Source organism: Nyctereutes procyonoides, unplaced genomic scaffold, assembly GCF_905146905.1.
Source record: "Nyctereutes procyonoides isolate TBG_1078 unplaced genomic scaffold, NYPRO_anot_genome, whole genome shotgun sequence".
Lineage (NCBI taxonomy): Eukaryota > Metazoa > Chordata > Mammalia > Carnivora > Canidae > Nyctereutes > Nyctereutes procyonoides.
In genome coordinates, this window is record NW_026575125.1 from 50,838,146 (window position 1) to 50,864,186 (window position 26,041).

A 26,041-nucleotide genomic window follows, 5' to 3' on the forward strand; every position below is an offset into this window, starting at 1 on the left:
TACCTAAGAAAAATGAAAACATATGTCCACAGAAAAATGTGTACATGAGGGTTCATAGCAGCTTTATTAATAATAGCCAAAAGTGGAAAAAACCAAATGTGCATCACTAATAAATGTGGTTTCTCCATATGATGGAACATTACCCAGTCACAAAAAGGAACAAAGTACTGTTAGATGCTACAATGTGGATGAAGCTTAAAAACATTATGTTAAGTGGAAGAAACTAGATTTAAAATGCTGCATATGATATGAATCCATTCATATTAAATTTCCAGAAAAGGCAAATCCATAGAGATAGAAAGGAAATTAGTGGTTGTCAGAGGCACAGGGTGTGGGAGGTGGAGAATTGAGAATTACTGCTAATTGGCATAGGATTTCTCTTGGGGTTGATGAAAATGCCTCTAAAAGTAGATAATGGTGATGGTTGCACAACTCTGAATATACTAAAATCTACCAATTCATGCTCTTTATCTTTTTAAAGATTTATTTATTTATTTGACAGAGAGTGTGAGTGGGGGGTGGAGCAAAGGGAGAGAATTGCAAGCAGACTCCCTGCTGAGTGTGGAGATGGATCCAAGGACCCAAGAGATTGTGACCTGAGTAGAAACCAGGAGTCACACGCTTAACTGACTAAGCTACACAGGAGCCCCCGACTTGTGTACTTTAAAAGAGTGAATTTGATGGTTTATGAACTATATCTCCGTAAGGATCTTATTTTTTTTAAATGAATCACTCAGGTTCATTCTTCTGTAAAAGTATCCTGAGTTTCACAAGGACAAGGGGACAGGACAGAGAATTAGAAAGGCCTGAGCTACCATTATTGAGTGTCTTTGGCAGGCACTGTGCTGGGCACTTTACATACCTGAACTTGTTTTGAATCTAGGACTAATTCTGTGGGGAGGGAGCTACCCTCTCCATGTGATAGTCATTTTAGAGTTGGTGAACCTGAGCCACCTGCAGAAACTGGTGGAGGCAGGATTGAAACCCAGATCTGTGCTCTCTGTCCTCTTCCAGGGGCCTGGCAATGGTTGGGTGGGGGGCCTTCTACCATAGATAATCCTTGTCCTTTGATCCCTGTGTCCCCAGCCATTGAGTGGAGGGGCCAGTGGCCCTGGTTAGAGCTCCATCCCTGATGTCCTGTCTAACTCAGCTCTCCGCCTTGATGCAGATGGCTGGGATGGGGAGTGCACAGGAGCTCGGCTCTGGCTGCTGAAAACCCATCTTGAGCTCCAGACTTGCAAACTGGGTGTATTTTTATCACAGGTCACAGGGAATTTCCCCAACCAGGGGATCAATATCAGTTCATTATTCATGGGGGGAAGGGTGGAGTCTGGGTCAGGCAGCTGGTGCTTGAGGACTCCTTCAAACATTTCCTGCCCTCCCTCACCCTCACCCTAGCTCTGTCTAAGCAGGGCTAGGTGCTTTACAAAAGTTACTCATTTATACCCATGATCTTCAGAGTAAGCAAGGTTCATCTAATGCCTGCTTTACTGAGATGCAGAAGGGTTGAGAGACTCGTCCAAGGTCACACAGATAATAATTGTCAGGGCAGGGCTTCAAATTGAGGTGGGAGAGGGGCATCAGTGGAGACCCACTAAGAAGGTCATGTGACTTCACCTTTCCAGACTCAACTTCTCCTCCCGCTTCCCCTTTCCCCCTCCCCCCTCTGTTCCAGCCCTCCCACCTATCTGAGCTCTCTGAGGACACTGTTTCTAGTGGTGTCAGCTGACTTGGTGAGGTGGGCAGCAGGAATTCTCATTTGACAGATGAGGAAACTGAGGCACAGGGATGGAGAAACCACAAAGCAGCCCATCAATAGCCACAATGCAGGTCCTCTCCCTTTCAGCTGAGCATTTTCCCCACTACACAGGCAGACAAACCACTTTTCCAGATTAGCCTAGGAAGTTTGGGATGAAGGCCTGTAGTCACATCCTACCTGCAGTTACTCAGGGCCCAGTTAGGAGTCTAGGCACAGCAGCTTCCTAAACTAAGAAGATGCTTTCAAGGCTCATGCCCTGCCAACTGCTCTGCCCACTATCAGTTTAGATGGAGCTAGGGCCTTGCCAAGGTGCAGAGGACATCCCAGGGAGCACCAGTTCCCAGGCAGGCACCAGGAGCAGCTCCAGATGCTGGCCTTCTGCCCCAAGTGTACTGTACACCTGCCATCTTGGGCTTCCCCAGCAGCCACAGGCACCTTGCTTCTTATCTCCTGGTTTCCCTCAGGACCCAAGCTGCTTCCTGGAGCCAGGAAAGCCATGGAAGCCCCATCCTCCCTCCCTAGAAACAGCTCAAATGACCATTAAGCTTTGAGCAGATGCAGGCAGTGGCAGGTGAGGGCCCAGGGCAGGAAGCATTCTGTTCTCTGCTAATTAGCCTCCTATGGCCAGCAGGGAGGGTCTGGGGCCCTCAAAGCAAAACAGCCACATCAGTTCTCCATGGCTGCTCCTCTGTGGCCCGTAACCTGAATGCTTTGGGCCTGGTGGGCAAGCAGATGTCTAGACAGCCCATGATACATGGCAGGGAATGTGAGATGGGGGTTTTGCAGATGGTGTCAGCCCTATGCAGTCCAGTCCAAAGGGCCTCCCTGGGAGTTGTGAGAGGGCCAGGAAGCCTGAGGGGCAGCAGGCACATCTTAGGATCAGAAAGAACTTCCCAGCACTGTCTGCTGTGAGACCCTGGGCTCTGTTCTTTCCTTGTCATGATCATGCCTTGTCATGACCACCAAACCACTTCACCAACTTGGACTCCGGGCTCTCATAAAGCAACTCCTCCCCCACCTTCTCCATTGTACAGATGAACAAGCTGAGGCTCAGAGAGGTGGAAGGTTGTATCAGGTAGAGCAGTGGCGGAGCAGGGATAAAGCTCTCCCCCACCAGCGCTATCCCTCACCCTATCTGTGCCCCATCACCTTAGCTTAGAGATACTGGCTTATCAGAAGGTGAGGCCTATGGAATTCCCCTCTATTTTGCCAGTTCTGATGTCTGATGCTTAGTAAGTGCTTAATGTTTTTAGACTGATGACTTCCTGATTTGAGCAGCTCCTCAGAGACCAGTTGAGCTTTGGAGAACTTTGATGATTGGCTTGAGGTGGTGCTGGAGGCTGCCCATATATATTCCTAGAGCCCTCTCAGAGCTCTCTAGTGTTCCAGTCTCCCTTCATCCCTGATCCCATCCCTGTTTCTCCTTGCTCTGGCATCCAGGAGGCTGATGCTCAGGGATTTTTCACACCAAACAGATTGTGGTTCCCCACTTCCCCAAATGCAGTCTGAGACCCTGCCATATTCCAAGCCCCACCCAGGGAAGATCCATCCAGGTCCATCCAGAGGGAGATAGGGCACCAGAAAGCTCTTCAGGCAGATTTTGGTCACAGAGAGGGACAGGCCTTTGAAATCTCTCTGTCCCTTGGCCCTCAGACTACCACCTCACTTCTTTCTGGCCAATTAGAGCACTGTTAGAATTGTCTCAACATCTGCCCCCCCATCACCACCCAAAGGGATGACTTCCCAATGAATCTCTCTTTTCATGTTCTTCCATATAGGCTTGAGTTCTTCAGGAAACATCCCCAAGTTCTGCTGAGAATAAATAAGTCTTTGTAGTCTGCAAGACTTTGATTATGGCTTTTGCTGGAGTCAGATCAGTGCTACTGTCAGTGTTCACTGCCTGCCTCATGTCTAAGCTTGCTTTGCCCTTCAGGCACTGCTTTGGTGTTTGGCTACTCTTGCCAGGGCTTCCCTGGCATCCATGTCAGCTTTCCCAGCCATCCTCCTCCTTTTGTACCTGCCCCACCCTCAGGCCCAAGCCAAAGTAGCCTCAGAGCTGAGCTCTATGGATGTGGCAAGGTAAATCCTTACCAGGTGATGAGCACTGTGATTAGGCAGATGGCCACCATCTCTTTTGATTCTCAGGTCAACCTGCTGAGTGAGGTAGGGATCCACAGTCCCAGCTTACAGATAAAGAAATTGAGGCTCAAAGAAATACTCATGAGGTAAGCAGTGAAACTAAAAGCAAAACCAGTTCTGCCTGATTCCAAAGACAGAATCTGGGCAGCTGAATAAGATGAACTGGGGCCAAGGAAGAAGCCTGGAGGTGTGGCAGTAACTGTGTGGGCTTGGAGTTATCCTGTGTGAACCTCTGAGGGGATTGGTGGATAATAGCTGGCATTTATTGGGCATTTACTGTGTGATAGGCACTGTGCTTGGTGCTTTACATGCACGGTCTACACAAAAACTCCAAAGCAGAGATGTTTTTGTTCCTACTTTATAGAAACTGGGGTATAGAGAGCCAAAGTAACTCACCTAGGGTCACCCAGCAAGTAAGTGCTGATCAGAACCTAGATGCCACCCATTGCACTTGCTCTTTCCACCTGCTGCATGCAGGAATGGGTGACTGGCCCTGAGGAGTTCAGAACCAAGATGAGTGACAGAATGCTGGGTTGAGAGAGCAGACTGCACAATGTGAAGTGACATGCAAAATGTGCTGCAGGTGAGGATAGATGCCAAAGAGCCAGGAAGGTGAGTTTTGTTGGAAAAGGCAGAAGGCCATAAGTGAAGCTCAAGCCAAAGTGCTCCCAGGGGTAGCTAGAGGAGAAGGGTCAGACAGGGGGCCCTGCCAAATGGGAGCAGTTGGTCAGCCTGGGCACTCAGAACTTGCTGAATCTGGGGTCCCAATCTGAATGACTTTGAGAAGCCAGAAATCAAAGGTCTGAGGCAGGAGCCAGCAACCAGTAGTGGCCAAGGCACATGGAAGGAAGTGAGGTGATAAGGCTCTTGCTGGCTGGGGAGTCAAGGGCCCACTGGCCCATGGAGGTTGCAGAGGAGGTACGGATGAGTGTGCAGATGCCCATCAGTGAATGCCATTTAAACCACTAGCCTGAGCTCACAGTCTTGTTCTGGGAAGTAGCACACAAATGCCAGGCCCACTGGGGAAGACCACAGGGCATTCCAGGAGTTGGGGTCAGCCAGGGAAACCTGGGATCTGGTCTTGAAGGGTGGCAGGACTTTGGCAGGCTGAGACATGGGGAGGCATTCCTGACAGAGGGCACAGCAAGTACAAAGGCCTGGCAGAGGCCATGTCTGTAAGTGCCTACTGAGTAGCATTCATGCAGCTAGCCACATGAGCACAGATAGCTTCTCCCTCTTTTGTCATGCCAAAGCTCCTTCAGTATCACAATCTGGTATCATAACTGCCTCCCCCACCTATCAGACTAGGAGTGGCATAAGGGCAATGCAATTTATTGAGGGCTGATTCCATGCTGGCCACTGTACACACATCCTGCTTCTCTCCATGGTCTGAAAGTTCCATGTTGTACCTCAGTGAAGTCTGTAGAGCTGGGAATCTAACTTGGGATTTGGCCCCAGTGTATTTGGGGTAGATGGCAGTGGTAGGAACAAATGAGAAATGAGTGTAGGTTTTGATGACTAACCTTGGTCACCAGGGTGGGGCCCTAGGTTGATATTCAGCAGTAGGGTGGAGAAGTGTGTGTGTGTGTGTGTGTGTGTGTGTGCATGTGTGTGTATGTGTGTGTGCATGTCTGTCTGCTAGTCCAGGTGTCAACTGACTCAGACCCCTGGTAGCCTGTGTGGAGGAAACCATGGGGCCTGGGATTGAGTCTTCCTAAGTTTGCCAAGGACTAGGGGGAGAAACCATGAGACACCACTCTGCTGCTTTCCCCTGGGATCCCTGTGATGAAGCCCAGCACCTCATCCCACCCCACATCCTCCCAGCTACTCTTCCTTCCCTATCCCCAAATGGAATCTCATCAGCATATTAATAGGACATTATGACTTCTAATGAGGATCCAGAAAACATTTATGGAGCAGATTAAAGACAGCTCCACCCCATTAACCAGCCCTGGGCCCTCTCTGAGGATCCTCAGGTGTGGGAAGGGCAGAGAGGCTTGCAGGAGGGGAACCTTTGTTTTCTGCTGGCCCATAGGAAGGGAAGATAGGAAGAGAGCCTCAGATCCCCAGGCTCCTGCTCCCCCCTTTTTTTCTGGGTCCCAAGATGCAAGTTGGACTGGCAGAACATTGGCATGGCTGCTTTCCTGGTCCCAGAAGGGTCCTGAGAACAAAGAAGTCTAGGGCCTGAGGTGGGCAGGCCCACCACACCAGCTGGGACCCTCATCCAGGCCTAGCCCCAGCTCTAGCCCTAATCTCGTCCAAGCATGAGTGTAGCCAAGGCTGGCCACACTGCCACTGGCCTCTGCCTCTACACTTAAGGTAGACATAACACAATGAACAAATATACACAAGAATCCACACTGATTGGGCAACTGCTGCGTGCTGGGCACTATACAGGACACCTCCCCATGTCCCCATGGGATGTCACTGAACTCATTAAAAAAAAAAAAAACACGGCACAAAGGAGACACCAGCCTTCAGTCTGCTTCAGGCATGAGAAAATGAGGTTCAGAGAGGGGAAGCAACTTGCCCAAGGTGACACAGCAACTCTGAGATGCTAATCTCTGGTCTGTCTCTTTTTAAAGCCCACATTGTTTCCTTTATGCCATGTGACTTAATTATCAGCTTCTCAGTGTAAATGAACTTGCTATGTCCTGAGCTTCACTTCCTAACCTCCTACTGCTTCCCCAGGGGCAGCGTGGTGTCATGTAAAGCATGAGATGGTAGAGATAGAAAGATCTGAATTTCAGTTCCAGCTCTGCCATGATCTGGCTGTGTGACCTTGGAAAATCTCACGTAGAGTCTCTGCTCTCTCATCTGTCAAAAGAGACTGGGACTCCAAGGTCCTTGGGAAGAGTCCATGAAAAATACTCAGTAAACACTGACCAATGGTACTACTCTCTATACCTCGTTTGTTTTCATCTGTCAAATGGGTCTGCTTTGGCCTGCCCTAAATGGCTTCTTTGGCGGCGGGGGGGGGGGGGCAGGATTAAAGTGTAAGGGTTATTGCCAGCAGCCCTCTTTGTCCTCAGTCAAGCTGGTGAAATTGTCCTATGTGTCATAGGCAGGGTGAACTTGATACCCTAGAGAGCTGGTCCAGGCTAGGATCCTAGGCTCAAGAAAGAAGAAAGAGGTCAGGTTTGGAGACATTCCTTGAAACGCATTTCTCAGTGCTCTGAAGTCCTTGGCTCTTGGCTCCCCAAGCATGGAAAACTGACAGCAGGGACTTCTGCCTGGTGAGAGTGAACCCCCTCATCACTACTTTGCCCTTCCAACACTGCTACAGCCACCCAGACCTCCTTGCTATCCCTCAGTCAAATGGGGGCACATTCCAACTTCAGGGCTTTTGTGTTTGCTGTTTTCTCTCCACCCCCATTCCCAAGGCCTTTAGGTATTTACTTAAATGGCCACCTAATTTAAATTTCCACAAATAACTCTCCTACCAGCCCCCAAACCCCAGCATTCCCACTCCCTCTTACTACTTTTTCTCAGGTACACTTAGCACCTTCTTTTTTTAATATATAAGAGATTTTATTTATTTGACAGAGACAGAGTGAGCATAAGCAGGGGGAGCAGCGGGCAGAGGGAGAGGGAGAAGCAGGCTCCCCACTGAGCAGGAAGCCCAATGTAGGGCTCCATCCCAGGACCCTGAGATCATGACTTGAGCTGAAGGCAGACACTTAACCGACTGAGCCACCCAGGCGCCCCCACTTAGCACCTTCCACGGTGCCCTGTAATTTATTTATTTGTCTCATTCATTGTGTGTCACCTCCCACTGGCATGTGAGCTCCGTGAAGGCAGGGATCTCTATGTGCTCACTAATGTGCCTCCAGTGCCTAGAACTGTGCCTGGTAATACATAGGTGTTTATTGAATGAATGATATAGTCCAGGGACTCTTCCAGTTTAGACCCAAATTTGTATTCTTTCTGCCCAGGCTGGGCATCTTTTCTGGAAGGAAAATGTTGTTCTAGGTTTGGTTGTTCGTTTATTTATTCATTTAATGTGTGCATGTGTGGGTGCATGTGCGTGCATGTGCATACATGTACACTGCCAGGCACTATCCTAGGTGCAGGGATTGCAGCAGAAAACTAGCCAGATGTGGTCTTGCCCTTAATGACCTTTGATTTTGGCAGGTGGGGAAGACAATAAGCAAACAAGCTGACGGTTCAGTGCTATGAGCAACATGAAATGGTGTGATGGGCTAAAGTAGACTGTGTAGTGAGGGAAAGCTTCTGAGAAGAGTGACACTGGAAGTGACTGATGCCCTCATGATGAGATGAAGACATAATCAGGGGGCAGAGCCTTCCAGGTGGGGGGTGCCAGCAAGAACAAAGTTAGAGGCCACAGTGTCAGCCATGAGTTAGGAGTCTTAAGCTTGATCTGCATGTCATGCATCACCCTTTGGGAAGGTGTTTTGGAAAATCAAAGTAACACCCCATCTGAAGACAAAAGTGTGTGTTGGGGAGAAGAGGTGGTGCATGTCCCTGGGCATATGGTGGGGTACAGTTCCTGAGAAGAGAAAGGTAGAGTGGAAAGAGGACAAAACTTAGAGTCCAGAGGTCCTGGGTTCCAGTCCAAGCTGCACCACTGACTCATATCTACTCATTATCTATTGCATGGGTAATTCTGTCCATTGCCTCCCTAGGCCAGGGTCACCATCAGTAAGATTGGGGGGGCTCCCTCCTATTTGCCAGCCTCTTTTCTTCCCAGTCCAAGGAAGTGGTATCTTTTCAGACACAGCAGTAGCAGCAAAATTGGCAACAGGTGGGGTGGTATTTGAAGGCTTGGAAGGGGTGATGGCTAGGTCCTGTGCTACCTTGTGCGTGGGTCCCCAGCCTATGGTGGGGAGGAGCCCCGTTCCCTCCAAGTGCCTCTCCATTGGTCTTTCCAGCTAGCTTATTTCTTCCCTTGCTGGGGAGGCACTTCTCCAGACGCTGGTGCACAGATGCTTCACTTCTCAGGTTCCCTGCTGGGCCCCACTGAGCCAAGTGCCTCTGCCTCGCCAGGGACTGCTCCCTTCCCCCACCGCCAGCACCAGCGCCAGGCCCCCTCCACCCCACATCGCTCTCCCTGCTCTTCTCTGAACTGCCTCCAGCTTGGCTGCATCGCTGCGATAATGAGGTGTCTGCGACTGAATGCAGTGGGCTCTGCGGGACAGAACAGCAGGCCAGAGGCCTGGGAGACAGGCTGGAGCAAGCACAGAGACTGCCCCAGCTGGCCCTGGAATACACTAGGTGCTCCCCACCCACCCTGGCAGCCTCAGTGTCATTTGCCTCATGGTCCAGTTCCCAGGGGCAAAGGCTTAAGATGAAGAGAGGCCCCATTTGTTAAAAAAAAAAATCCAGCTCCATAATGATGCCAACAATAGGAAAAAATATCTTGGGTTTCAGAGGGATGCCCTCTAATAACCCCTTATATCTGGACAACGAGTCAGTTTTTATGGGCACTTTCACTCATTCTGCAAACATTTACTGAGCACAAACTCACTGCCAGGTCCCATGCTGGTCAGGGGGAAACAAGGAGCAAGATAGTGAGCTCCCTGCCTAGTGGAGAGACAGACCCTGAAACAGGCCCGGATGGTAAGGGAGTCAGAGCCAGGCCTGGGGCCGCAAGAAGCCAGGGGCCTGGGTGCTCAAGCCAGTCTTGAAGGGGCAGGGAAGAAGTGGAAAGGGTTCTCAAAAGAGAGGATCTTTGGAGCCATCCTGACAAAAAAGCAGGAATTAGGCAGGGGGGGTGGCTGAGGGTGGAAAGGGGATGTCCTGAGCACAGGGAATAGCCTGAGAAGCCCAGAGGACATATTGCTCAATCCTCAAAACAACCGCAGAAGGCAGGCATTCCATTTCTCAGATAGCAAAACAGAGGCCCAGATGCAATAAATAATGCTTGCCTCTGGGGCACTGACTGGTTTCTTTGAAAAATAATGCTTTCTCATCCTCTTTCTTTGTCTGCTTACACTGGCCCTACAATATAGGGACTTACTGTGCACTTCACAGGTGGAGAGAGACAGATAAGGAAAGAAGCTGGAGAAACAGGCTCTGAGCTTTTCCCAAGTTTGCCTTAGTTTCCCAAGTTGGAGATCAGCATTGGGAAGGAGGGGATAGGGGCTTTAAGGTTTCCATGAATCCATACTCCTTGATCTTTCCTTCCACTCTTGGGCACCCCTTATTCTCTATGCTGTACCAATCTGCCTTCCCCCGGCTGATCTCCCATGTGGCTAGAGCAGAGTTTAGGAGAGATACCACTTGCCACTCCTACTCATCCAGAGCCCCCAAGCAATCAGAGGATGGCCTGGAGTATTGGTATTCTCATGAATTATTCAGAAGCTGAGGCTAGCAAGATGAGGGTGGGGAAGAGAATGAGAGCAGGTGTTCCCATATGGCAAGCATGGCAGCTGCACAGGAAGCCACCCCAGAGGCTGAACCCTCTTCAGCTGCCTGGTCTCTCTCTCCCAGAGAGAAACCAGAGAAATTGCAAGCTGGTGGTCTGCAGGGGAGAGGACACTGGGTAGGGGTAGGTGGGAGGAGGGAGCAGCCTGTGGATGCTTGGTAAAAACAGATCACAATTCCCAAGTGCTCCTAATGTGCTACACCTTAGCTCCTTTACTCCCCACAGTAACTTTGCGCTATTATTGTTATTTTATAGGTGGAGAAAGAGAGAGGTGAAGTAGCTTGCCTAGAGTTTAGGGTATTCCCCCACCCCAAATTCATATGTTGAAGCCCTAACCTCTAATGGGATAGTATTAGGACATGAGACCTTTGGTGAGTAATTAGGTTTCAATGACATCATGAGGGTAGGGTCTTCAAGATGGCATTGGCACCCTTGTGAGTAGAAACCAGAGAGCCTGTTCCTCTGCGCTCTTGCTTGATCAACACATTTCCCCTGCCCCCACCATGTGAAGCATGCCGCAAGAAGATAGCCATCTATAATCCAAAAGGATGGCTCTCACCACACATGGAATCTGCTGGTGCCTTGATCTTGGATTTTCTAGCCCCCAGAACTGGGGAAAATAAATGTTTGTTGTTTAACTCATCTAGTCTATGGTATTTTTTAATAGCAGCCTGAACTGAGTGCAATATGTAAATTGCAGGTCCAGGAGTCAAATCCAGGTTTGGGTACTCCAGAGTGAGCACACCCTTTCCACCATTCCATTCCTTGCACTTGGGACTCAGGCCTCTGGGATTTGTGAGCCCAGGGGGACAAGCTGCTCCTCTGACACTCCCTTTTCAGGGACCCCAAGGCTGCTCAGGACCCCAACTAAGTTTGAGATCCAACCCCCTTTCCATTAAAAATAACTCCTGGGGGGCTTCTGGAAGTGCAATCGCCAGGTGTGGAATTGCAAGGGGGTAAGAGAGAGTTTGGGATTCTCGGCAAGGAGAGGTCCTCAACCTCTTTCTTCCTCAGAGGCCTTTAGAGTACAGAGAAGTGTTTGAAGGTACTGTTAAAAATGCAGCCACCATGGGCAGCCCTGGTGGCACAGCGGTTTAGTGCCACCTGCAGCCCGGGGTGTGATCCTGGAGACCCAGGATCAAGTCCCATGTCAGGCTCCCTGCATGGAGCCTGCTTCTCCCTCTGCCTGTGTCTCTGTCTCTCTCTCTCTCTCTCTCTGTGTGTGTCTCTATAAATAAATAAATAATCTTTAAAAAAATGCAGCCACCAGAGTTAGGGTTGCTGGATCTAGCAAATAAAAACAGAATTTCTGGTTAAGCTTGCATTTCAGGCAAACAACGAATATTGTCTAGCCTAAGTATGTCTTTTCCTTTCTTTCTTTTTAAAAAATATTTTATTTATTTATTCATGAGACACACACACACACACACACACACACACACACAGACATAGGCAGAAGGAGAAGCAGGCTCCCTGCAGGGAGCCTGATGTGGAACTCAATCCCAGGACCCCAGGATTACCACTTGAGCTGAAGGCAGCCGCTCAACCAGGCATCCCTAAGTATGTCCTTTTCAGGATCAGTATGTACTAAAACAGTGTTGGTTCTTTTTTTTTTTTTTTTTTTTTATAAATTAATTTTTATTGGTGTTCAATTTACCAACATACAGAATAACACCCAGTGCTCATCCCATCAAGTGTCCCCCTCCGTGCCGGTCACCCATTCACCCCCACCCCCCGCCCTCCTCCCCTTCCACCACCCCTAGTTCGTTTCCCAGAGTTAGGAGTCTTTATGTTCTGTGTCGCTTTCTGATATCTCCCACACATTTCTTCTCCCTTCCCTTATATTCCCCTTCACTATTATTCATATTCCCCAAATGAGTGAGAACATACACTGTTTGTCCTTCTCCGATTGACTTACTTCACTCAGCATAATACCCTCCAGTTCCATCCACGTTGAAGCAAATGGTGGGTATTTGTCGTTTCTAATGGCTGAGTAATATTCCATTGTATACATAAACCACATCTTCTTTATCCATTCATCTTTCGATGGACACCGAGGCTCCTTCCACAGTTTGGCTATTGTGGACATGGCTGCTAGAAACATCGGGGTGCAGGTGCCCCGGCGTTTCATTGCATCTGAATCTTCGGGGTAAATCCCTAACAGTGCAATTGCTGGGTCGTAGGGCAGGTCTATTTTTAATTCTTTGAGGAACCTCCACACAGTTTTCCAGAGTGGCTGCACCAGTTCACATTCCCACCAACAGTGTAAGAGGGTTCCCTTTTCTCCACATCCTCTCCAACATTTGTTGTTTCCTGCCTTATTAATTTTCCCCATTCTCACTGGTGTGAGGTGGTATCTCATTGTGGTTTTGATTTGTATTTCCCTGATGGCAAGTGATGCAGAGCATTTTCTCATGTGCATGTTGGCCATGTCTATGTCTTCCTCTGTGAGATTTCTCTTCATGTCTTTTGCCCATTTCATGATTGGATTGTTTGTTTCTTTGGTGTTGAGTTTAATAAGTTCTTTATAGATTTTGGAAACTAGCCCTTTATCTGATATGTTATTTGCAAATATCTTCTCCCATTCTGTAGGTTGTCTTTGAGTTTTGTTGACTGTATCCTTTGCTGTGCAAAAGCTTCTTATCTTGATGAAGTCCCAATAGTTCATTTTTGCTTTTGTTTCTTTTGTTTTCGTGGATGTATCTTGCAAGAAGTTACTGTGGCCAAGTTCAAAAAGGGTGTTGCCTGTGTTCTCCTCTAGGATTTTGATGGAGTCTTGTCTCACATTTAAATCTTTCATCCATTTTGAGTTTATCTTTGTGTATGGTGCAAGAGAGTGGTCTAGTTTCATTCTTCTGCATGTGGATGTCCAATTTTCCCAGCACCATTTATTGAAGAGACTGTCTTTCTTCCAGTGGATCGTCTTTCCTCCTTTGTCGAATATTAGTTGACCATAAAGTTCAGGGTCCATTTCTGGATTCTCTATTCTGTTCCATTGGTCTATGTGTCTGTTTTTGTGCCAGTACCACACTGTCTTGATGACCACAGCTTTGTAGTACAACCTGAAATCTGGCATTGTGATGCCCCCAGCTATGGTTTTCTTTTTTAAAATTCCCCTGGCTATTCGGGGTCTTTTCTGATTCCACACAAATCTTACAATAATTTGTTCTAAGTCTCTGAAAAAAGTCCATGGTATTTTGATAGGGATTGCATTGAACGTGTAAATTGCCCTGGGTAGCATTGACATTTTCACAATATTAATTCTGCCAATCCATGAGCATGGAATATTTTTCCATCTCTTTGTGTCTTCCTCAATTTCTTTCAGAAGTGTTCTATAGTTTTTAGGGTATAGATCCTTTACCTCTTTGGTTAGGTTTATTCCTAGGTATCTTATGCTTTTGGGTGCAATTGTAAATGGGATTGACTCCTTAATTTCTCTTTCTTCAGTCTCATTGTTAGTGTATAGGAATGCCATTGATTTCTGGGCATTGATTTTGTATCCTGCCACGCTACCAAATTGCTGTATGAGTTCTAGCAATCTTGGGGTGGAGGCTTTTGGGTTTTCTATGTAGAGTATCATGTCATTGGCGAAGAGGGAGAGTTTGACTTCTTCTTTGCCAATTTGAATGCCTTTAATGTCTTTTTGTTGTCTGATTGCTGAGGCTAGGACTTCCAATACTATGTTGAATAGCAGTGGTGAGAGTGGACATCCCTGTCTGGTTCCTGATCTTAGGGGAAAGGCTCCCAGTGCTTCCCCATTGAGAATGATATTTGCTGTGGGCTTTTCGTAGATGGCTTTTAAGATATCGAGGAAAGTTCCCTCTATCCCTACACTCTGAAGAGTTTTGATCAGGAATGGATGCTGTATTTTGTCAAATGCTTTCTCTGCATCTAATGAGAGGATCATATGGTTCTTGGTTTTTCTCTTGCTGATATGATGAATCACATTGATTGTTTTACGAGTGTTGAACCAGCCTTGCATCCCGGGGATAAATCCTACTTGGTCATGGTGAATAATTTTCTTAATGTGTTGTTGGATCCTATTGGCTAGTATCTTGTTGAGAATTTTTGCATCCATGTTCATCAGGGATATTGGTCTGTAATTCTCCTTTTTGGTGGGGTCTTTGTCTGGTTTTGGAATTAAGGTGATGCTGGCCTCATAGAATGAATTTGGAAGTACTCCATCTCTTTCTATCTTTCCAAACAGCTTTAGTAGAATAGGTATGATTTCTTCTTTAAACGTTTGATAGAATTCCCCTGGGAAGCCATCTGGCCCTGGACTCTTGTGTCTTGGGAGGTTTTTGATGACTTCTTCAATTTCCTCCCTGGTTATTGGCCTGTTCAGGTTTTCTATTTCTTCCTGCTCCAGTTTTGGTAGTTTGTGGCTTTCCAGGAATGCGTCCATTTCTTCTAGATTGCCTAATTTATTGGCGTAGAGCTGTTCATAATATGTTTTTAAAATCGTTTGTATTTCCTTGGTGTTGGTAGTGATCTCTCCTTTCTCATTCATGATTTTATTAATTTGAGTCTTCTCTCTCTTCTTTTTAATAAGGTTGGCTAATGGTTTATCTATCTTATTAATTCTTTCAAAGAACCAACTCCTGGTTCTATTGATCTGTTCCACAGTTCTTCTGGTCTCAATTTCGTTGAGTTCTGCTCGAATTTTAATTAACTCTCTTCTTCTGCTGGGCGTCGGGTCGATTTGCTGCTTCTTCTCTAGCTCCTTTATGTGTAAGGTTAGCTTTTGTATTTGAGTTCTTTCCAGTTTTTGAATGGATGCTTGTATTGCGATGTATTTCCCCCTCAGGACTGCTTTTGCTGCATCCCAAAGATTTTGAACAGTTGTATCTTCATTCTCATTAGTTTCCATGAATCTTTTTAATTCTTCCTTAATTTCCTGGTTGACCCTTTTATCTTTTAGCAGGATGGTCCTTAACCTCCACGTGTTTGAGGTCCTTCCAAACTTCTTCTTGTGATTGAGTTCTAATTTCAAGGCGTTATGGTCTGAGAATATGCAGGGGACGATCCCAATCTTTTGGTATCGGTTCAGACCCGATTTGTGACCCAGTATGTGGTCTATTCTGGAGAAAGTTCCATGTGCACTTGAGAAGAATGTGTATTCAGTTGAGTTTGGATGTAAAGTTCTGTAGATATCTGTGAAATCTATCTGGTCCAGTGTATCATTTAAAGCTCTCGTTTCTTTGGAGATGTTGTGTTTAGAAGACCTATCAAGGGTAGAGAGAGCTAGATTGAAGTCACCAAGTATAAGTGTATTATTATCTAAGTATTTCTTTACTTTGGTTAATAATTCGTTTAAGTATTTGGCAGCTCCCACATTCGGGGCATATATATTGAGGATTGTTAAGTCCTCTTGTTGGATAGATCCTTTAAGTATGATATAGTGTCCCTCTTCATCTCTCACTACTGTCTTCGGAGTGAATTTTAGTTTATCTGATATAAGGATGGCTACCCCTGCTTTCTTTTGAGAACCATTTGAATGGTAAATGGTTCTCCAACCTTTTATTTTCAGGTTGTAGGTGTCCTTCTGTCTAAAATGAGTCTCTTGTAGACAGCAAATAGATGGGTCCTGCTTTTTTATCCAGTCTGAAACCCTGCGCCTTTTGATGGGGTCATTAAGCCCGTTCACGTTCAGAGTTACTATTGACAGATATGAGTTTAGTGTCATCATGATATCTATTTAGTCCTTGTTTTTGTGGATTGTTCCACTGAACTTCTTCTTAAAGGGGAATTTTAAGAGTCCCCCTTAAAATTTCTTGCAGAGCTGGTTTGGAGGTCACATATTCTTTCAGTTCCTGCCTGTCTTGGAAGCTCTTTATCTCTCCTTCCATTTTGAATGAGAGCCTTGCTGGATAAAGTATTCTTGGTTGCATGTTCTTCTCATTTAGGACCCTGAATATATCCTGCCAGCCCTTTCTGGCCTGACACGTCTCTGTGGAGAGGTCTGCTGTTACCCTAATATTCCTCCCCATGAAAGTCAGGGACTTCTTGTCTCTTGCTGCTTTAAGGATCTTCTCTTTATCTTTGGAATTTGCAAGCTTCACTATTAGATGTCGAGGTGTTGAACGGTTTTTATTGATTTTAGGGGGGGATCTCTCTATTTCCTGGATCTGAATGCCTGTTTCCCTTCCCAGATTGGGAAAGTTTTCAGCTAGGATTTGTTCAAATACATATTCTGGCCCTCTGTCCCTTTCGGCGCCCTCGGGAACCCCAATTAAACGTAGATTTTTCTTCCTTAGAGTGTCATTTATTTCCCTTAATCTGTCTTCATGGTCCTTTAATTGTTTGTCTCTTTTTTCCTCAGTTTCCCTCTTTGCCATTAACTTGTCTTCTATGTCACTCACTCGTTCTTCCACCTCGTTAACCCTCGTAGTTAGGACTTCTAGTTTGGATTGCATCTCATTCAGTTGATTTTTAATTTCTGCCTGATTGGATCTAAATTCTGCAGTCATGAAGTCTCGTGAGTCCTTAATGCTTTTTTCTAGAGCCACCAGTAGCTGTATAATAGTGCTTCTGAATTGGCTTTCTGACATTGAATTGTAATCCAGATTTTGTAGCTCTGTGGGAGAGAGGGCTGTTTCTGATTCTTTCTTTTGAGGTGAGGTTTTCCTTCTAGTCATTTTGCTCAGTGCGGAGTGGCCAAAAACAAGTTGTATTGGGAAAAGGAGAGAAAGAGAGAGAAGGAAAGAAAAGAGAAAAAGAAAAAAGAAAAAGAAAAGAAAAAGGAAAGAAGAGAAGAAAAAGGGAAAGAAAAAGAAAGAAAGGTGAAAAAGAAAAAGAAAAAAAAGGGGGGGTGGGGGAAGCAATCAGAAATCAAAAAGAAAAGAAAAAAGAAAAGAAAAAAAAAAACACGGGGGAGTATTTCTGTAGACTTTAAGTCCCTTGACTTCCCCTGGAACTGGTCCGTCCAGCTGGTCTTCTGGGGGAGGGGCCTGCTGCGCTGATTTTCAGGTGTTAGCACTTGGGGGAGCTGCTCTGCCCCTGCCTGCTGCAGGGCTCAGCGGGGGTTGTTTACCCCGTGAGGTCTCAGGAGGAACAGTTGCAGTTGCTATGGCAACTCTGGAAGCCTGGATTCAGCCTCCGAAGGAACTATGGGGCTCGGGGCTCTCGGCTTTCCATCTGCAGGGCCTGGAGGCTCCGGGGCGGGGCCGCTGATCTGCTCAGCTCCGGGCAGGAGCGTCCTTGCTGTCCTGGGCCCTCCCGGCCTCTGCCTGTCCCGGGGGGAGGCTGGATCCTGGGCTGTGTCCCGGCGCCCTGTGCTCCGGGGCCTGCGTTGTTGGATTTGCGCTCCCGCCCCGCAGCTCCCTCCCTGGAGCCGCTCCCGAGCCCCTCCGAACTGCTCCTGTGCGTGCTGCAGCCCTTAGGGAGCTCCGCGCACTCCCCGGGGCGCAGGTGTCTGTTAGTGTCCCCGGGAGCCCGAGGGCCTCCCCGCCCTCCTGGGTCCTGCTCCAACTCCCTGCGAGCCCCTTTCCGCCCGGGAAGGTTGGTGCAGCTCCTGCTCCTCCGGGACGGGGCTCTCCTGTCCTGGGGACACTCGCCCCGGCCTCAGCCCGGCTCCTCGCGGGGCCCCTCCCCCTCGGAGGCCTTTTGTTCCTTTATTTCTTTTTCCCCGTCTTCCTACCTGGATAGAAGCGCGAACTCTTCTCACTGTAGCATTCCAGCTGGTCTCTCTTTACATCTCAGGCCGAATTCGTAAATTTTCAGGATGGTTTGAAGGTTATCTAGGTAATTTGTTGGGGACAGGTGATTTGGGGACCCTACTCTTCCGCCATCTTGCCCCTCCTCCAACAGTGTTGGTTCTTTGTCTAAAATTCTAATTGAACTTGAGCGTCCTGTATTTTATGTTGCAAATCTACCTGGAGTCAACACCAGGTCTGTGTTTACTTTGCTGTATGACCTTGGGCAGCTTGGCCACCCCACAATACCTCGTGTCCTCATCTGTAAGGGGTGGCTGAGAAGCTTAAATGAAACGATGCAGACTGCAAAGCATGTTGCAGTTGTTTTCATGTCTCTTCTTCTTCCTTTATAGATCTCACCCCAGATGCTCCACTCGCTCCTTACTTGTCCTGGTATGTGGTCCCCAAGCTGTACACTGGGGCAGGAGGAGTCTGTTCCAAAGGAGGAGGAAGTGGGCTCACATCTGTCATGTTCCTACAATGTGCTTATCGATGCTAGGCATGCTACTCACCTCATTGGGCAATCCAACCCTGGAAGATGTTTCCCCATTCTTCTCTTTTTACAAATGGGGAAATGAAGGCTTGGGATGATGAATGAACCTGCCCCAGGTCACCCAGCCAACCCTTGAGCCTGGGCCTCTGATCTGCACCCTGGAGCTCTGCTTCTCCCCCCCCCTTCTGCATCCTCCTCACTTGGTACCCAGGTTCGAGCTTGCTGAGGGGAAAACCCTGCATCGGTTTGGGGAGCATATATAGGAAACAGAGCAGCCTAAGAGAGGAGGCTCAGGGCCTCTCTGGCTGTTGGGCTTCCTGGGTCCAGCTAAAGTTCCACCTTTGGGTCTCCTTCCCTCTGCATCCCTCCCCAGCCCAGACCACGCTGATAGCTCTATCCTGCAGAAAAATGCATATTTCCCTGATATGCCCAGTTGCATGTCCACTATACATGCTAATCAGCTGCCAGGGCTTGCCAGCAATTTGCTTCAGTTCTGGGGCTCACTGTGAGTTTATTTATTTTTTTATATTTATACCTTGTGTGTGGTGATGGCTGACTTGGAGTAGGAGTGGGGTCTGGGAAAGAGGTCCAGCAGAAATGGGAGGAGGAAAGAAGCCAAAGCTAGAAGTCAAAAAGCAGTTCAGGGGTCATCTTTGCCATCCTTCTGCCCTCTGACAGGACTGCACCTGAAGGCGAATAGCACTCAAAAAGATAACCCTTCTCGCTGGTGTACTCCTTCCTAGCAAGCCTTTGGAGGTGGGCCAGCAGGGATTAGCAAGCCTATGTTTAAAAGGAGCAAATCAAGGCTCTGGGGATAAACTCAAATCTTTGGATGGTAGACAATAAGGACAGAGGCTTTATCTTGCTTCCCTCCCCCGTGCACTGAGGAGAAACTGAGGCCCGGGGAGGTGAAGGCACCTGGCCCAAATCACACAATGAATCTGAAGCAGAACCAGGACCAATACCTGGGCTTGCTGACTGCCAGTTCCCACATCTCATGATAACACCCATCAAAAGCTAGAAGGAAGAGGTCTTCACCCTCACCCACCCACCATGTCCACCAAAGTAAGATGCCATTAAATCACCTGAAAGCTCTTCCCATAGAGGTCTCCACAAACTCCATAAATTGACTACTTACATCTCCCCAAGTTCTTTTTTTTTAAGATTTTATTTATTTATTCATGAGAGACAGAGAGAGAGAGAGAGACAGAGAGAGAGAGAGAGAGAGAGAGAGAGAGAGGCAGAGACACAGGCAGAGGGAGAAGCAGGCTCCATGCAGGGAGCCCAATGTGGGATTCGATCCTGGGACTCCAGGATCATGCCCTGGGCCAAAGGCAGGCGCTAAACCACTAAGCCACCCAGGGATCCCAATCCCCAAGTTCTTTCTAACTGAACTCACCCCTTTCTCCCCTCTGCTTCTCACTTTAAGGGAGATGGCTCCTCCAGCTTTGCTGTCTCATCAGAGCTTGACACATCATAAGCACTTGGTAAACATTTGTCCTAAGCAGATACAAATGAATAGGGCAACTTTAGCAACATTTTGTAAGGGTGAAGGTGAATACACACCCACGGACAAGACCCCAGAGAAACACTCACATGTGTGTCCACCCAGGGACATGTGCAAGGATGTCCATAGCAGCACTCTCTGTTATAATAAAATGTGCAAAACTACCTAAACATTCATGATCAGGAGAACAGATAAATGACACTGACATCAGGACAGTAGCTACCACAGAGAGGTTTAATAAGATCGGGGAATAGGATCAGAGAGGGTATGCAGAGAGCTCAGATGATATCTGAGATATTTTCTTTCTGAAGCTGAATGATGGGTAACGGGAGGGGGGTTGTAGTGTTATCCTTAAGACCTTTGCACATATCTGAAATATGTCATACTATAAACAAACAAATGGAAAGAAGAAATAGATGGATAAATAAATGAATGAATGGAGCCTGTTTCCCTTCAGCCAGAGGACTAACTCTTCTGCCTTTCCCTTGATTTTTATGTGTATGAGCTTTGGAGTTCCACTAACCTGGGCTGGAATCCTGGCTCTGCTTCTTGCTGCCCTGTGACATGGGGACCTGACTCCTTCCCTGCCCTATTCACCTCAGGAGACTATTTAGGAACGTTCACTAAGGTGATGAAATGTCCTGGAGTATATCTGGTCCAACCCCCCATTTCACAGATGACAAAAGTAAGGCCTGAATGGGAACCTTAGCCCCCCACCATGGAGCTACGAAGGTAACTGCTCCTTACCCTACCACCACACACGACCAGGGAGAGAGGCCTCCCAGATGGTGATCAGGACTTCAAGACTACAGCTCTGATGAGGGAGGGGGAGGCAGTGCAGTGCTGAGGCTGGGCCACAGAACCGGGTTTCCAACCTTGCCTGAAGGGTAATGCCCCAGATTAGGTAGGGATCTGCCCCTATCAGAGGCCCCTAGTTCACAGCTCTAGGACTTGAGGTAAGAGTAGCCTACCCAGAGGTGTGGAGTAGAACTCAGACCTTTGTATGGGGATGAGGGAGGGTGGAGGTGAGGAGTTGCTTCATGAGGACAAATTTTATCCAATTGGAATTTCTGACAATCAAATGCCACAGGATAAAGGATAGGCTGCTGTGAGAGAGAAGGAAGTAAACTACTCTGGGACTCCGTGGTACTATGATTGTTAGAGATTGTTGAAAACTCTAAGGTGGGCTGAATTAAAGATTTTTTTTATTTGTTGAGAGAGAGAGAGAGAGAGAGAGAGAGAGAGAGAGAGAGATCGTGAGCAGGGTGAGGGGCAGAGGGAGAAGCAGCCTCCCCATTGAGCAGAGAGCCTGAAACGGGGGCTCGATCCCAGGACCCCAGGATCATGACCCAAACCGAAGGCAGACGCTTAACTGACTGGATCTCTTAGCACCCAGGTAGGCCAAATTAAAGCCGATTATTCAGAAGGCAATTATCTGGATGAAGAAGGGACAAGGAATCAAGGTCCAGCCCAGAATAGGGTGGCAAAGAAGGCATCTATGGGACACTGTGGCACCCTGCTAGACATGGGGCTTGTTCTTCCTCCCAGCCACCATGCTCTAATTGGAATATTACCATCCCCATTTTCCAGATGAGGAAACAGGCCCACAGCAGCCCAGTGAAGCAACTATCTAAATCCAAAGCCTGGGCTCTTCACACCCCACAGTGACTTCATGGTGCCTTGGCTTTCTCTCCTCTTGGCCTGGTCTCAGGTGGGCTGTGATAGAACAGTGGTGGTCTGTCCAATGAGTTACTACCGAGAAAGGGGGCCAGAAAGGCCATTGTGGATGCCCTGCAGCCCAGCCAGCCCCCTGGCCTCTGTTGTTCTTAGGCCCCAGCCGGGCCCTCCTCAGGTAGGTGGTGGGGCCTTGGAGCTGGCTCTGCTGCAAGCCTAGATCTCCTGTGGAGAACCCCTTCAAGGGCAGCCCTTGTCCCCACTCTAATTATACAAACAATTTTTCTCAGCTTCTCCAAATAAACAGTGTACAGGCTGCAGGCCATGGCATGCTGGAAAATCTGAAATGAGAAGCTGCTGCTAATGGGCTCCTTAGCTTCAGGGCTAAATGGATTGCTTAAAAGGCTGGCCCTGACCAGCCTCTGTTACCTTCCTGACAACTGTCCTCTGCACTGTACTATGTGCCCTACACTACCCATCTCTGGGCCCTCCTCCTCCACTGATGCCCACCCACTCGCAGCCCCCAGGTGACAGAATACAGGTTGCACAAGGATCACAGTTCCGAGCCCTATAGGCAGGGCTTCTGCAGCCAGGGTTTAGAGGGAGGTGGGGTGGTTGTGTACATAGGGATAGGCACCTTTGTGCAAGGAGGGCTGTGCAAACGCACGAGGTGTGTGTGTGTGTGTTTGAGGGGACAGGTGCACATGTGTCTACAAGTAGGGGTGTTTCTCAGGGCACAGTGGGGTTGCTAGGGGCTGAGAACTGTTGGCTTGACTTGTTCACAGTGGAGTAAGCACATAGTACATATATTGGAGGCTGGGGAGCCGAACGTGGGGATCATGAGTAAGCAAACATACAAAGCTGCTACTAAGATCCCTTCCCCAGCTCTGTATGGGTTACTAGGCACTTGTACATCCATGGATCATACCCACAAGCCTGTGAGGAAGGGTTCCAGCTCACCAGAGGTCACAGGGCTCAGAGTTGGAATGCAGTCTCCTGACTCCCAGAACTCTTTATCTGGCATCATTTGCTACCCTGAAAGGTTGTTTTTTTGTTTTTTGTTTTTTGTTTTTTTGTTTTTTGTTTTGTTTTGTTTTTTAATGTCTGAAGGGCTTCTCAGAGGCCCTTAGCTCTGAGGGAAGGGCCCATTGTGTCATCACCACATGGCAGGAGGCTGAAGTTTGTGGCTTCTGAAGCCAAACTGGCAAATATAAACCCATTTCTGTCACTTATTTGCTGTAAGATCTCAAGTGAGTGATTTCAGCTCTCTGGGTGTTGTTTTCGTCATCTGTACATTGAGGGTGTTAATTATACTGACTTCATCGGGTTGTTGTGAGAGTTAATGAATTCATGTGTATGAGACACCCAAAACATTGCCTGGCACACGGCAAGCACTTGGAGGTGGTTGGCCGCTAGCATTATTATGACTTTCCTTTATTTGGCCTGTCACAATGCTTGGGGACTGTAGACCGTGTAAGATGCAGTTTGAAGGTAAATGATAAACCCACCTATGTGATATTACTGATTGAAGCTGGTGGGTTAAGATATATATTCCCTCACCAGGTGACATTTTGGCCATTTAACAGGATCTTTCACTACTCAGGACTTCCTGAACCCCTTGGAAAGTCCATCCCCATTTGGTGTGTGTGTGTTTCTGAGGAGGGAGGAATCGGACTGCATTTGATGGGGTTTCTGGGCCTCTCAAGCTTGGCTGTCTGTGACTCCCCAGGTGTTGACTCCTCTGGGTCCCCACTGAGGGCCCCCCAACCCCCCACCCCCATTCATCACTGGCCAGCAGCATCCCTTTCCTCAGCTTGTGTCACGGTATCAAAGCCCTGTCTCTCCCACACCCCCGCTGCACCATTCAGCCCTCGCTATAAATCAGAGAAATTCTCCCACCAGGCTGAACTTCCCATGCTCTCCCCCTCAAAGGAGACTATTTGAGGAGAGGTTTATTTAAATCCATTCAGCTGGTTTTGAGTTAACCAGAGGGAACTGAAGAGGGAGAAAATGGAAGTGGAGACAGGCAACAGAGCAAGTGAGAGCCAGTTTGAGAGAGTGCACAGAGTAGGGGGATAAAAAGGAAATGAGAGTGCCTTAGAACAATTCCTTTTCTGCTTTTCCCCTCAAACACTGGGAGACAGAAAATTGCCAATGGCCTGGCTATACAAGTTTTTCATGACTACATGACCTACAGGAACATGTGGCAGCATGAGGCCTTTGGGGGGATACCCAGGTGACCCCAGCTTTGGCTATGATCTGCCTGAAACTCATCATGTGACCTTGGAGGAGTCTCTCCCCTTTTAGGCCTCAGCTTCCTGACAGGCACTGTAGGAGGTGGCTGGGGCTGCAGACAGGGGGAACTGGTTTAATGAATGCCCGTGGGGGGTGGGCATTTATTTTATTTTATAGATTTTGCTTATTTATTTGACAGAGAGACGGGGAGAGAGAGCATAAGCGGGGGGAGCAGCAGGCAGGAGAGGGAGAAACTGGGATGCGGGGGCCCCATCCAAGGACCCTGGGATCCTGACCTGAGCCAAAGGCAGATGCTTAACCAGCTGAACCACCCAGGTGCTCTGTCCCTATTTTAATGTGAGGAAACTGAGGGACAGAAAGGTGAGTTGGTCAAGTTTACCCAGTGAAATGACAGAGCCAGAAACGGAACACAAGGCAGTCTGGCTCCAGAGACTGCACACTCATGATCTCATCTTCCGCTCTCCTAGAATGACCTGTAAAGATCCCTCCAGCTATATGACTTTGGGTGGATCACTTCCCCCTCTTCAGGCCTCAGTCTACCCATGTGTAATGTCTGCTTCATTAACCTGCTTACTGGTAAGGAGCCAGTGCTGAAGAGATATTGTCAACACAAAGGGAAAATCAGACCCTTGGAGACACAGATTTGGTGAGCCCTGACTCTGCCCCTCCTGCTCTAAAGGCCTGGGAGCTTTGCATGCATTATCTCACCTAAAGTCTAAACCCGAGATAACTATGGCACAGGGAAGGTGAGTAACTTGTCCGTGGTCACTGTTGGAAAGGGCCAGAAAACAGTCCAAGCTCCCACTCTCTCCCTTTGGGTGACCTGCATCCGAGATAGTGGGCAGCCTGGAGTGGTGGTTCTCAGCCCTGTCAGTACATTAGAGTCACCTGGGGAGCTTTTACAACCCTGGCCCTGGCTCCACCCTAACACAATGAAATCAGAATCTCTGGAGATTGACCTTGGTATTTTTATGATTTTCCCTAAATGAGTCTAATGTGCAGCCAGGGGGGCTGAGAGACAAGGATGAAAATAAAATGATAGGGCAGGGGACCAAACCCAGGCTGGGGTCAGGGCGAGAGGGAGGGAGCAGGCTAATGGGCTCTGGAGGCTCAGCATCCCATAATATCCCAGAGTTGGAGGCTTGCCCTTCAAACCAAACAGCCCGTTTTACAAGAGGGAGCCTGAGGCCCACATAGGAAAAAGCTCTAGCCCAAGGGACAGAGGGACACATCTGGAATTTCATTCTTTTTCCCTGTCTTAATACAGAACCCTTTCTGCAGCACTGGGGCAGGTGGGACCCATCCTTCACAGATCCCCTTACTCCCATTCTGTAGATGAGGAAAGCTCAGAAGTGAAGGCCCAGCTGCCCAAGAGCAGCAGGCTACTAAGCTTCCGGGCCGGGTTTCCAAGGCCCTCTTGGCTAGCTTTCTCCCCGGTGCTGGGCCCCCTGGCCTGACTGTGTCCTAGCCTGTGGTGAGGCTTGGCCGGGATGGCGCGTCGGTAGAAGGGAGGACCGGGCCTCGGGAGGTGGTCCTCGCGGGATCCGCCCAAACGAGGCCCCTGGGGCCGGGGCCGCCCGGCCCGCTCCAGCCGGCAGAGCGGGTTCCAGCCCCGGCGCCGTGGGAAGGCAGGCTTTCTGGGGGCCGCAGCCCCCTCCCCTCCCCCTCCAGGCTCCCAGGGCCTGGAATTCTTTTAACAGGAGACAAAGCCTTTAATTCCAAGAGATCAGATGAAAGGCTCCAAATGCAAATGTGCGGGCAGGGTAGCTGCTGGTGAGAATAGGCTGCCTTCAAAGTGTAAATGACTCAGCGCCTCAGCCGGAGAGGAGGGGTGCGAGCCTCCGCCCAGCGCCGCTGTGGGGCTGCCGAGCACCCTCCATCACTTCAGTTCAGTAATTGACCCTTCCAGAGCAGCTCAGGACCTGGAGCCATGGAGCCCCCGGCAGGGAAAGAGTCCTACAAACCCGTGCTGGCTGCTAGGCTCAGCTGCCGGACCGCAGGGCGACTCACTTCATTTTTCTCAGCACCTCAGTTTATCTGTGAATGGATTTGGTGGAACACACTCCCTGGCGGTAAAGCTGGAAGGAGAAAATGGATCTCAATTGCTTGGCACAGAACAGGTGCTGAGGCA